This window comes from Pipistrellus hanaki (assembly GCF_964339955.1).
Source record: "Pipistrellus hanaki genome assembly, chromosome: 2".
In the NCBI taxonomy this organism is placed as follows: Eukaryota; Metazoa; Chordata; class Mammalia; order Chiroptera; family Vespertilionidae; genus Pipistrellus; species Pipistrellus hanaki.
This window is the reverse complement of record NC_140504.1, coordinates 116,864,006-116,877,832: the sequence shown is the minus strand read 5'-3', so window position 1 is coordinate 116,877,832 and position 13,827 is coordinate 116,864,006. Positions and strand designations below refer to the sequence as shown.

Sequence of the window (13,827 nt, the reverse complement as noted above, 5' to 3'; positions counted from 1 at the left end):
CTTAAATTTAATACTATTATAAGCTAATATGTAAATAAAATGCATCTATAGGTATGATTAAAATAGGGCTAGCAATGTTCCATACTGAAGCAGATTAAAAACAAAATGCTTAAAAATATTAGCTACCCTGGGGAGTTTTCAACCATATGAAAATATCCAAAATACTTAATAATATGGAGAAAGATTTTGGTGTCCTACCACGAAGTGCTGTAGTTAGCTCCATGGAGCTACTGAGAATAAAATGAACAAATAAATGACAAATATAATAAACTCTGCCAAGCGAACATATGAAAAGCCACATGGACACAACTCCAGGTGACATGTTTGATTCTGAACACAGATGCGAATTATGGGAAAATATTGAGTAAATGAGTGCAAATTCAGAAAAACAGACCAAGAGACTACTAAATCCCTCCCAGCTCTAAGTTCTATGGTTCTTAGAATAAGCTTACAGTAGGAATGAGGGAAACACCACCATTCCTTCCTTCCATTGGTCATGATGGCTTGTTTAGATATTTAAGTTCTCGGAAGCTTCCTTTAAGCTCAGAACTCTTTTTTCCTATAGAGACCGCGTTTCCCAGGCTTCTCTGGGCCCCAGCAGACTGAGGGGAGGGTCTTCTCTATCTCTTGCTATTTAAAATTCATTACACTTTGTATATTATTTTAGTTTAAAATATGAAAATACTCACATTAGGAATACAGATAACAATAATTGGGACATCATTTGAATCTGTTAATGAATCACTTCCTTTTCCTGCAAATCTGGGTTTTTAAAATACATTTAGTGTCTACCTGAACACATTGGAGGGTTCATCTTAACTCTTCATGTTAATTGATAGGGCAGTTACACATCACTGAGGGGCATTGTAGAGGTAAGTATTCAGAACTTAATTTTCCATATAAAACTCCTGGGTGTAAATCATTCTAAAGTATCTTTCAAACGTCCCCCTCTCCTCAAGCAGAGCATCGTGAATCAATGTATGATTAATCTAAGCTTTTTGGGCAGTGACTCAGGATCATGGCAATGAACAACTATTACACAAGGTGCCTTCGGAAACTAGGGTAAATATCCCTCCTGCTTCAGTTCTGCCTCTATCCCAGTGGTCGGCAAACCGCGGCTCGGAAGCCACATGCGGCTCTTTGGCCCCTTGAGTGTGGCTCCGCATGTACAATGCGGTTGAAACTTCGTGGCCCATGTGCAGAAGTCATGCGAGTCTATTTTGAAAAAGTGGCATTAAAACACTCAAGGGGCCAAAGAGCCACATGTGGCTCGAGAGCTGAGGTTTGCCAGCCACTGTTCTATCCCATAGGCCTTAGTGGACCATGCTTTTTTTGTTGTTGTTAATCCTCACCCAAGGATATTTTGAACAGTGACTCTTTTTTTTTTTTTTTTTTTTTTTTGAGAGAGAGAGAGAGTGGAAGGGAGGGGGAGAAAGAGAGAGAAGCATCGATGTGAGAGAGACACAGCATCGATTGGTTGCCTCCTGCATGAGCCCCTGACCAGGGCTGGGAATGGAGCCTGCACCACAGAGGTACGTGCCATGACCAGAACTGAACCTGAGACCCTTCAAGTCCACGAGGTGATGCTCTATCTGCTGAGCCAAACTGGAATTTTTATTGAGAACACAGGCAGTTGTAAGAAATAACAGAGAGGGCTCCTCTGTTCACTTGACCCAGTTTCCTCCAATGGTAACCAGCCATACTGCTAGCATTTGGGCTTCATCCCCTGAAGCCCTTTCTTGTTGCTATCAGCGTATCTCCTTCTCATGGCTTTTATCCACCTCTAACCACCAGCTTTGGACTCTAACTTATTGTTGCTGAACATGGGAGAAACCAGGTGGTCATGGCCATGGCCATATCTAAAGTAAGAATAAATAGTGCTAGTGTGTGGACCTAAAAGATCATCATGAATCAAGGCTTCTGAAAGCTTTATTCTGCATAAACCCTCATCTCCTGCTGGCTCTCTCTGACTCACATAATGAATATTCTGGACCCAAGAATGTCAGATAAGTGACCACCACATAAGTGTTGTATTACTTTGGAGTCCATCAAATACCAATTAATTGCTATTTCCATACTAGCAATTGGTAGTCTGGCAGTATCCAATGTTGTACTCTTTTTTGGTTTTTTGCTTGCTTGCTTTATTTTTTATTCTCACCTGAGGATATTTTTTTCCACTGATTTACTGATTTTTAGAAGGAGTGGAAGGGGAGAGGAGAGGGGAGGAAGGAGGAGGAGGGGAAGAGAGGGACAGGGAGACAGAAACTTCATGTGAGACACACACATTGATTGGTTGCACAGCTGGGGGGGTGGGGGAGTGGGTGGGATCGAATCTACAACCCAGATAATGCCCTTGATCAGGAATTGAACCCTCAACCCTTCAGTGCATTGGCTGATGCTCTAATGACTTAGCCATACAGGTCAGGGCCCAGTGTCATACTCTCAAATTTTCCGCCAGGCCTCATTAATACTTTGAAATAAACAAACATAGCCTTAAAAAAAAAAAAAATCATTTTTTTTTTTCTGGAATCACTGATGTTTTTGAGGAAGTTTTAATTTATCAGTCACTTGTACTACTTGAAACAACTCAAATGAGTTGAAGGAATAAAGTTCTAAAAAAGAGATGATAAAGAACATAATCAATGTGCTTTAGAGACTTCAGCAAGTAAGAAAACTGTCACTTTGTTCTACTGCATTAGGAACTTCTCAAACAAAGAGGCCTGATGGAGGCAGACAGAAGGGGCTTAACAGCTTAAGAAATGGGAAGGATGGTACAATTAACTGTCACACAGTCAGATATAATTCACGCTGATGAGGCCAAAGAAAGAAAACAAGGCAAAGAAAGTGCCTATCTTGTCTCTACATAATATCCAGATATCCCAGCACTGCAGATCACCTTTTCGTCAAAGGTTATCACAATATACCTTTGGCCTGAGAAGAAAGGCATAGCCTTTGGAGGGAGGGGGGGGGGGGGGGGGAAGGAAGGGAAAGAGAAGAGGAGGAAGAGGAAGAAGTCTTATCTGAACCACAAGGCTCACTCCAAGGAGCTGAGTGCTTATCCTTAGGTATTCCAAGGAAAAAACAACTGTATTTCTTATTACTGCGTCCTCCCCGCTCCACAGACCCAGCCGGCCAAGTGGAAAACGGCCAGAGCCAGTCCTGCGGAGAGCTGCACGCTCTGCCTGGCAATCCGAGGGTGCAGCGTTGTAAAGGCAGGACGCCCGTGGAGATCTGGGAGGAAACAGTGGTCGGGAGGGGGGAGGGCAACACTAAAGCAACTTCTCTGCCGGTGCCAATAATGAACCTTACAGGGGAGAGCTCACCCTCACAGTGTGAAAAGATGCTCCAAAAACAAAACAAAAAAACAGCTTAAGACTAGGGACCATAAAACAGAAAACGTGTGTGGTGTTAAAAATACTAAGAAAAACAAGGTTTTTATTCTAAAACAGATGTACAAGGAGAATTTAGTTTCTCCTCACGTGACAATACAGTTGCATTAGTTTTCAGAGTGCCAGACACACTAGAATCAGACACTGTGAAGATGGCAAGAGCCCCCTCCCCCTCCTTCCAGGAAAGAGAAGGAAGCCACAACAGAAATAGCTGGGGCTGCTGCCGAGTCCCGGACAGTCTGTCACTGGGAGAGGCTCCCTGCGCCCTGTGCTATAGTGAGCCGAGGCGAGCCTATATATGGGCTGTTTACGCGGGGACTCGGCACAAACACCACGCAGAACTTCCATGAGACCAGACCTGGCTTGTCAAGAGCTCTGTTTCTCCGCATTTAAGGCCACAAACATCCCCTAAGTCCAAGCTAACTTCAGATGCTTCAAAAAGCAACGTCTCCTGACTTACTGACTCATGGAGAACAGGGGCCGCCCCCCAACACCACACACACTGCCCTCCACTCTCCATCCAACCTCCCTCCTGCCCTCTCCACCTCCCACTCCCCTCACAGGGCATCCACCCCATGGGCCCACAGAAGCACAACTGAGCACTGAAGAATGTCCGCTGAATGGGGCCTATGTTACTTGATGAAGGGATGGACTAGCACGCCATCCATTTCTGGAGAAACAGCTGGCAAAGCTGAGGCCTCTCACACAGGCTCCTCCTCATCAGCACAAAGCATTTTCATCACATCAAATGTTCTGCTCTGGAGAAGGAAAGCTAGACAGAGGTGGGCGGTGGTGACGTGTGTGGGGGGAGGTGGGGGAGGGGGGGCCTGTAAGGGGGGAAGGGTATAATCTGAAGATGCTTTAAGTCCTGGAGAGGAAAGGGGGAACAGAGGAGGAAGGAGAAGGAGAGGGAGAGAGGAAGACAGAGAGGAGAGAGACAGAGACAGACAGGAGGGGGGGGGGGGGGGGAGCAGGCTTCATCACTGGCTTAAACAGTCTTGCCCAACCTGTTCTGTGGTATGTTCTGTTAACTCCTTTCTGGCAAATGGATGCAAACAGCAACTCCTTTCTTTCCTCTTCTTTTCCCACAGCCATACTGCAATTTGAGGCAGACTTGTAGTGAAAGGTCCCAAAGAAAAAGGCTAAACACATTTCTGACTAGTCCCAAACCCTTAATTTTTATCCTACAGTGTGAGACCTTCACTACAAGCTTTTAGTGCTATCATCTTGCTGGATAATATCAACTTCCCAGCCCTCTCCAACTCCTCACTCTCCTCCTCCCCTTGAATATACATAAAGTGAGGTTAGGTCCTCCCACATAGGTAAGTGGAAGACAGGCTGTGCCAGACCCAGTTTTCATGCATTTGAGCAAACCACTATGTAAGAAGGAAGCATAAGGTCAATGATTTTTCTTCTTATTTTTTTTTTTGCCTGGCATTAGGCATTTATAGGGTTAATAGACAGCCTGCAGACCAGAAATCTACCTGCTTAGCAACAAACGCATCAACTAAGCCACACTGGTTGTTTTGACACAGGAAAAGCAGTTTCTACCTGGTGAAAATACCTGGTGATGTTTCAGTTGCCATTTTAAGCAACACACATATTAATCACAGGAAAAGAGCAGCCAAGGAACAACGTAAAGGGAGAATGTCCCATGAGAGTTTACCCAGCTTATGGTACAGATCAAACTGAGCATGAAAACGCAGGCTGCACATGGGAACGGCCCTCTGCAAGTTAAGAGCAGCCTCATGAGTGAGAAACCTGCTCTGGAGTCAGTAGCACCTGGGCTCCCTCTCGCCTGAACCTGCTTGTAACTGCTCAGGCTTCCGCGGACCTTCAGGACTCTTCAGGCAGTGCGAGACTTACTCCTTACAGGTGAAGAGGAAAGCATGAACCTCACAAAAGGTTGCACTTTTTTTTCCTTAAACATGTTAGTATGTCTGAATTTTAACAAAATGTAAACGTGCCGAAACCAGTTTGGCTCAATGGATAGAGCATCGGCTTGGGAACTGAAGGGTCCCAGGTTCGATTCCAGTCAAGGGCATGTACCTTGGTTTCAGGCATATCCCGGGTAGAGGATGTGCAAGAGGGAGCTGATCGATGACTGTCTCTCATCGATGTTTCTAACTCTCTATCTCTCTCCCTTCCTCTCTGTACAAAATCAATAAAATATATATATTTTTTAAATGTAAACGCAATCCAAGGCACCTCCATAATCTATGAAAGACAACAAATATTCTTTGAAGCCTAAATATCTACCTTAAAATTCAACTACAGAAAGTTTCTTCATTTTCAGCAAATGATTGTTTCCTTTTTGGAAGCTCCAGGACACTGAGGTTGTAGCGCTGGTTGCTGTAGGATGTTTACTGCTGTTTTAACACAAATTTGTCTCCCTAGCCAGAACAAAGAAGGCCTAAAAGCAGTTAGAACCAACCATTTGGCCCAGTTGTTGAATATGTAAAACACAGCAGAAAACTATGTTAATGCACCCTTTTAACTAAAATACAATTATCAATAGAAGGAATACTGTCAAGGTATGTATATGTAACGTAGACAGGTGTCCCCCCAAAATGTATACACACTTTAAATGATTATAAAGTCAGTATTTATTTTCAAAATTTAAAAGAGTCTACAAAAATGAGTAATATTTTTTGTCAATTCCTGTTTCAAACGGATGACTGCTCTGGTCCAGGCACTGCTAACACAAAGCAATGAAACTGCCAACATCAATAATCATTTTGTTATGTATTTGTGTGTCCTCAATTCATCAACTGTTACCACTTTTGTGCCATAAACTTTATCTTTATATTACCCCCCCCCCCCAAAAAAAAATGTCTAGTGGCACTTTGGGATAAATATTCTTTGTTCAAAGCTTAGGCTGGCTTCACCCATTATTTCAAATCAGTTAAACCTAAAAAGAACTGAAAATTAAGTTATCAGCTGTTAAAATGTGTATACATTTTTTTTGGGACACCATATATGATTACAGAGCTCAAGAATGTATATGTGAGAGAAACAAAATAGAAGTAAAATTTTTAACTTTAATGGTATCATTTTTGGAAACGATACCCAAATACTCAAGAAAACCACGCTGAGAGTTTGATGATGATAGCTTCTCCTTTAAATTCCAAACTGAGGACTATATTAGAAGACAAAGATATTGTGTATAACGTTTAAAAAGAAGGAAATATAATGACCCAGAAAAAAACAAATTTTCTAACTTCAATACAATTTAAAAACACAATTTCAAAGTCACATGGTTGAGATTATTTAAAAAAAATATATATGCAAAACCAAACCACAAAAATATCTTCTCTTTTAATGCTTTAATAAAGTGAAATACTTGCACTTATTCAGAATCCCTATAGTAATAATTTGAGCAAATAAAACCTTATTTCTGAAACTATATTTCAAAAATGTAAGCTGGGTCAAAGAAACTGTAGTGTGGACAAAATGGTGGTATTTAAAGCAAAAATCTGGCCTATGCAGGGAAAAAAAGAAAGAAAGAAAAGGGGGGGAAAGGCAGCAGTGATGCACTCTGCTTGCAGGCAGAGTGGGCTGCAAGGCCAGTTGTATCCAACAGTTGTGCTTGAAACAACAAATGGTGCATTCATAAACTGCAAAGCCATGGCTGTTAGAGGCTGTAAAGTCTGCACACGAAATGATGAGCAGCCGACTTGCTGTTGTTCCACAGAAAAGGAGTGAAACAAGGAATGAATTTAGTTAGAGGCACAGGCTGTCCCTTCAGCTGTGCAAAATGGTGAGCAGAGGGTCTAGATAAAGAGGCCCCAAGTACCACATACCCACTTCTAACAAGCACTGGGCCTGATGATAATTGAGTCAACACCTCTACATAAGATAATACTGGGAGAACCTAGCAAGGAAAAGAGGCTGAGGAGAAACCAGAGAGTACATCCTCCTCTTACCCTTTAAAAAAAAAAATATTCAGCATCCCCAAATCCACAGCTTCAGATCAAGGGATTAAACTCTGGTAGCCTTATTACCTGTGACTTTACCTCTTCATGGCCTTAACAAAAGAAACATCTGGTACCAGCTACTCAGCATCCCTGACAATTCTGTCAGAGTGCCAACTGCTTAAAAAATTAATTAGTGGCATTTACACTCGCCAATGCAGACAGCCTATTCTAGCAGAGGTACCACAATACCTTGCTTCAATAGGAAACACAGGGTTGCAATGAGCAAGCATCAGATGAGAGAATTTCAAGGTTTCTGTCACCTCCTAAATCTATTTTTTTTTTAAATTCCATGGCTCAAATGTATTCACCTGTCTCATTTGCTATAAATGTAAAAGTAACCTGTTTGAATCACCCAGAAAGCATTTTGAATGGACAAACCTCAGCCTTAACATCTGAATCTCCGGGAGAGGGCCCTGGTAGGTGTGTTGGGGAAAAGTTTCCCCCAGCTTAAGAAGCACTGGTTTGGATGCTGTGGCCCAGTGAAAAGTGATCACCAAAAAAAGCACATAAAAAAAAAAAAGAGAGAGAGAGAAACGTCACAAAGTGAAGAGGCTGTGCGAAGTAAGACTGAAATTGTTCTAAGTTGTTCCTGGAGTAGGAGGAAGTCTCCCTGGTGCGGACGGCAGCCACCTCGGGCTCTGCCCCAGCCACATGACCGAAGAGAGAAGCAGGCAGGAGCCTGTGCACTGTCCGCTGTGCCAACTCACAGAGCAGGGCCTGCCTGGGGAAGATAGGGCACACTCAGCAGGGTGCCTCTGTGGCAGCTGGCCTTCAGCCATCAGAAATAGGGCTGCCGGTTACCAAACGACCTGTTGTTCTCACTGGTAAGGTACCTGAAGTACAGAACATGAAGAAACTGCATCCCAGCTGATGGGATAATATTAAAATACTGATTCTGAAGGCAGAATGCGGTGCCCCACTTTCAGGAGAGGTGCAAGGCTAGGAAGAGGTTGAGATTTAAAACCTGAAGCTGCGGGCGCTTGTTTGGTTCTACTTTGCCCCTTGGCCTCAGTTCTCAGAAAGCGGGTCGGATTGGAAAGGAGAAAACGGTTGCCCAATATTCTGCGTAAAAGGACAGAAAGGACCACATGCTGCCCTGCTTCCAAACCCTAAACGCCCCCCGCCCTCCGCCGACATGCTCCTGTCCCATTACACAGAAGCTGCTCTCTCTCCTGCCTTTTAATTCCAGTTCAAGCTTTGGTGCCGCACCCTCCTCCTTGTAATGAAGGGTTTTGAGGGCATCATTTTTTTTTTTTTAAATCTACCTGTTTTCATTTTTAACACAGCAATCAAGTAAACCAATGTCTTACACAGACTTCTACTGGGAAATAAATACAAAATGCGAGTGGGCTAGCTCACGCCTATGCAAACTTCTGAAAATTTAAAAAGTGGTCACGGGCTGAATAGTCTCAAATTAGCAAAACAGAGAGAAAGGACTTCACTCAGCGCGCACACATTTTCTAATCTCTCCCTAAGAATTCACTTTTAAAAAACCAAGCTCAATTACTGCACGGCCTCTTTGAAGATCCGTGGCAGTTCCTTAACTCGCTGCTGAGGCCTGCGCGGGCTGAGCGCCTCAAGGTCTTCTTGGAAGAGGAGCGGGCGCTGCCCACCGCGAGGAACGGCCCGGGCCCCGCCCCCGCCGGCCTGCTGACCAATAGGCGCCCGCCGCCCTGACTGACGGCCCCGCCGCCCGCTCAGGGGGCCGCCCAACGCGGCCCCGGGTGGGACGAACGGCCGAGAGGGCCCGGGCTGGACCAGCACCCCTGCCACCCCCTCCGGCCGGGCCGCCCTCGTCGGAACTGCACGGGGAACACGGCTGACGCGCTTTCAGCTGTGCGAACGCATCTGCTCAGACAGCATCCCCTGTGTGCGAAGGCTCCTCGGCCCCCGGGCAGGGCCGGCGGCCCGGGCCTGGTGCTCCCTGGCCCGCCAGCCGCCCCCGCTCTGCCGGCCGCACACCTTCCTGACGGGGAGTCCGGGATCCAAATCTAGCCTGACAGCCTCAATCCAGTGCCTCCAGGGAAGAGACAGGAACCTACGCAGCAACTGGTGATTTCTCTTCCCAGCTTTAGCCTCCAGAGTTGTCTGAGAGAGTCACCACGGCGGATGCACAAACGACCACATAGCCAGGGAGCAAAAGAGGGTGCCCAGTGGCCCTCTTTATTTGGATTCTTCCACACACGCTGCACTGAAGGCAGGAAGAGGGTAATATCCATTGTCCGTAATTAAAAACAAAACAAAACTTGCATGCCCTTTAAATTAAAGTGCACAAATTACATTCCTATTATGGAAAAAGATACAGAAAGGCAAGACTTTTAGAATATTATATGATTTTTGAAACAAGCATGTTTATTCTATATTTCATTCTAGCACTTGTATTGACTTACTGTGCTAAGTCCGGAAATGAAATTAGTTATCAGAGGGCAATCCCAAATAACCTTTGAGAAGAAAAAAAAAAAAAAAAAAAGGGAAAGCCCTATCAAATTGAAAGAGATCTTCTGAATCACTTTGTTACACTTCTTTGTTGAGACCTTGAGGACCTTTCATCCTAGAAGGCAGCCCTGAATAAAAATTAAGTCTTTAAAATATATATTTTTATTGGTTTCAGAGACAAAGAGAGGAGAGAGAAATAGAAACATCGATGAGAGAGAATCATAGATTGTTTGCCTCCTGTACAACCCACACTAGAGGATCCAGTCCACAACCTGGGCATGTGCTCTGACCAGGAATCAAAAGGTGACCTCCTGGTTCTTAGGTGGATGCTCAACCACTGAGCACGCCAGCTTGGCACTGAGATTATTTGATTAAACGGAAGAAGAAAGTTTTAAAATCGCTTGCCTTGCCATTCAGAGAGGGAACATCTGAAGAAATTTGCTTTAACCCCAGTGCATAGAAATACTAGGCAAAGTAGCCTTGATAGGCCCACAAAACTAAAGAGAAGAAACTTGGTGTGAAACAATGTCTTTTCCCCAAGTTCTAAGTAATTTTTAAATATTCAACATCCATGTGACCTTGGACTCTCATTTTCATCTGTCTCTTGCAGTACACTCTCTTTGCTAACCATTCAGCACACTGCAAGCCCTGATAAAAGTAGTTAATGTTTACTGAAACCTGCGCATGAACTGTACTAAACCTGATAGCAGTGAAAAGGCAAAGTTCTGTTAACAGCATCCATGTACAATAAAAGGGAAAAAAGAGGGGGTGGAGGAACAAGGAGAATCATTTTTTTCTGTCTGGTTTGAACTTAAAGTTTCTCACTGATGAAATGTTGGCATACATCCCCAACAATGCCTTTAGTCTGTTTTGTTCTGTTGGGGAAAATTGCAATACAAATATACTTAAAACTATTTAACATTTTTTTTTTTTTTTACAGAATTAAAAACTGAATCCCATCTCTTTATATCTCATGTCCTCTTTCTTTTTTTGAAGGCTACCTGACCAATAGTTCAAATTATAATCTTAAACATTTATTCATTTGAATAGCTGCTTACAGTTTACAGCTAAAAAAACTATTTCATGCACACATTTAGTATTTCAATGGTTACCATCTAAAATGTTTTTCTATCCTTATGCCTTTAGTTTTTCAAATGTGGAAACCGTTCATTTTAGTCTAATCAGATCTTTAATTCCAACACTCAATATTATATTCACTCTAAGTATATTAAGTTAAATATGAGAACTTAAAGATATTTTAAAACTTAGTTATATGTTATTTTTCCATTTCCACAGTCCCCTTTTCTCCCATTATTTCAGTTAAAGTAATATTTCAACTTACACACACACACACACACACACACACACAGAGGCTGTATGTATCCCGAACAGGATGCTCTCAGGTGTTTAAGGCAACTTTCTCTATCCCCATCCCCCCTCTCGCTTAAAGGGCAGCAATAGAACCAGTCACCTTGGAAACAAACATCACCCAGTGTTTGCAGAACAAACAATGGTACCTTTTCAGCCAGTACCAGGCAGGCAGGCCAAGGGGCAGCCGAGCAATTCTGGGCCTTACAGGAGTGTTAACATATTGCATTCATTCGGTGCACGAAAAAGTAGCTCAGAACTAAAAATGAAGTGTTCTCAAACCTGTGAACCTTTGGCTAGAAACCATAGACAAAGCAAGTAAGGTTTAAAGTCATATGAGGCTATCCCTAGTCAGAAAAAAATGTATCTTTATTGTTTTTAGAATTGCTTTATGTGCCTTATAAATGCAATAAACTACACTTTTTGTCACTGAAAATTACATTCTCCAGCAACTGGGAATAAGTTGCTAAAAATATTTTTTCAAAAGAGCATGTTTCACTTAATTACTCCTAAAAAACAATCATGGCATTTTTCTAATATGCCCCCATTTAAAAACATATATATTGCTGAACACCTTAACCCACTTGTGAATTTTTGGTGGTGACAAATCTGACTGTAAGCTAGAAAAGTAAATTCAATTTTAAAAATAGCACCAAATAGCTACATAAATTTATAAGGGCCCTGAATAACAATAACCACTTCTGACCTTGGGTAACAATAATTAAGCTTCCATTTAGAAGACTCACAAAAGCTAATCATTTTGGGTAGCTCAAGTTTTAGGGGAGACTCCTGCTATGGTTTTCAAAAAACTTAACTGAATAATTAATAAATAAAAAAATGCAAGTGTTCTTCAGATCCTTTAAAATGAGATTTTTTCAATGTTAAAAGTAATTAAGTTTCCTCCTTTTTCTGGGTGTGTCCTGAAGTTTTCCTTTTCGCTAAGTAAGAGAGAAGGCTGGGCCCAACTGAATTATTTGGATGGGAGTTTAAAGTCAGTTAAATACCACAGAAACTGGCATTTTCTATCACCTCCAGACTAAGAGACAAATGCCTAATTAACATGGACCAACATGCAGCTTAAACTGGAAAAGTGCCTTTCCTTTATTTTCTTTCTTCTCAAAGATGTAGGTCTTTAACATCCTCAAGTTAAAGTACACAAAGGGTGTATGGCCATCCGGCTGAGGCGTAGCAGTCTAATTAATGCTTTTTTTGCAGCAACAGTAAGTCAGTTAACTTTATTAATCTTTCTGCCTGGGCATAAGTGAGTCAGGAGGACTACTGAAAGAGAGCAAAAGGGTCACACTGGGTGCCCTTGAAAATGAAAAGGAACTCTGCAAGTGATGACTGATAATCCTGGAAACTACTGAGAGATACTTAAAGCACAGCCGCTGGGCGTAGCACCAGGCCCGATATGATACGCTGAAAACTGAAGCTGTGGCTCCAGGGCAGGGAGAGGAAGAGGAGGAGTCAGACAGCAGAGAAGTGGCTCTGATCTCCCATCTTTTCCTTTAGCATCAGAGAGAGAAAGAAGCGAGAACAGAGTGGGCACCCAACAAAAGCAGAACTAGAGCATTCCAGTCCTTTATCTGCTATTATACCTTTCCAAGAAAATTTTTTAGTAGACTAAATAAAAATTCCTACCTGGAGTAGTTTGGGCAGATGACTATCAGTTTCGCCAGATAGGCTAGTTTCAATTAATTAGTAAAACAACTGTTTTAACATTTGGCTTCTTTTTTATTGCCTATTCTGTACCCCAAAAAAATGTACAAGCATGTCACACTCATAATAGCAAACCATAAAGTTATGGAATGTATTCACTGATTCTGCAGACAAAATGTCAATAGCCAGACAACTTCTGAACCACAGCTAGGTCAGTACTGAAACAATGGCAGTTTCTCCACCCTCAGCTCTGGATTCCAACTCATGGCCCCCCTCCCAGCACCCACTCCAGAAGGCAGCTCCTTCCCTGGTGGCCCAGGAGCCTTAGGGGAGGCCAGGCCTGAGGAAGGCACTCTCCCAGTCCCTCCCTGCGCCTGCCTCCTCCTCCCAGGACAGGACTGAAAGTGGAGTCAGTTGCTGGGCTTTGGAAAAGGAACTTCCCTCGCTGAGCCACTCCCTTCCCCAGATCCAGAGCAGTGCGAGATCCAGGGTGCTGACCCCAACTGCAAGCAGCTTCCTCCATCTTCTAAAAGAACCTCTCAAAGGGGCAGAGTTGGAAAAGGAAGTGAAAGAAGGAGGCCCAGGTGCCAGGGTGGCTTTCATTTTTCCCCTCAGTATTTCTATCCAGTTTTTGTTTCACTGCCCCCCTCCCATAATGGGTATATGAACTGATATGTGCATAACCTTTAATGAAATTCTGCAGGAAACACAACAGGTTTGATTAAGGACAAGCTTTTACAAACCACCCGATAACACAGCTCTCTTGGAAGTGTTAGGGTATAGAAATCAATCCATGTTGAAGAAAGATATTTATCCTCTGTTGATTTAAATTTAAAAGTCTTTAGAGATTGGTATACATTACTTTGTGCACTGTTACGCCTGAAAGTCATCTTTTCTCCTGTTCAAAAAATAAGAGAAAACTCTCCTTATGTACTCCTAAGTATATTATGTATTCATAAACTCCTCCTCAAATAACATCTCTTACAAAAAGCTTAGTT

The 13,827-nt window shown here is 42.9% G+C and overlaps 1 protein-coding gene across 7 annotated transcripts in view; it reads right to left on the bottom strand.

Annotated features, from left to right (window-relative positions):
* RREB1 (ras responsive element binding protein 1) overlaps positions 1-13,827 on the bottom strand; it is a 142,311-nt gene that overhangs the window by 103,992 nt on the left and 24,492 nt on the right. The window lies entirely within an intron of this gene.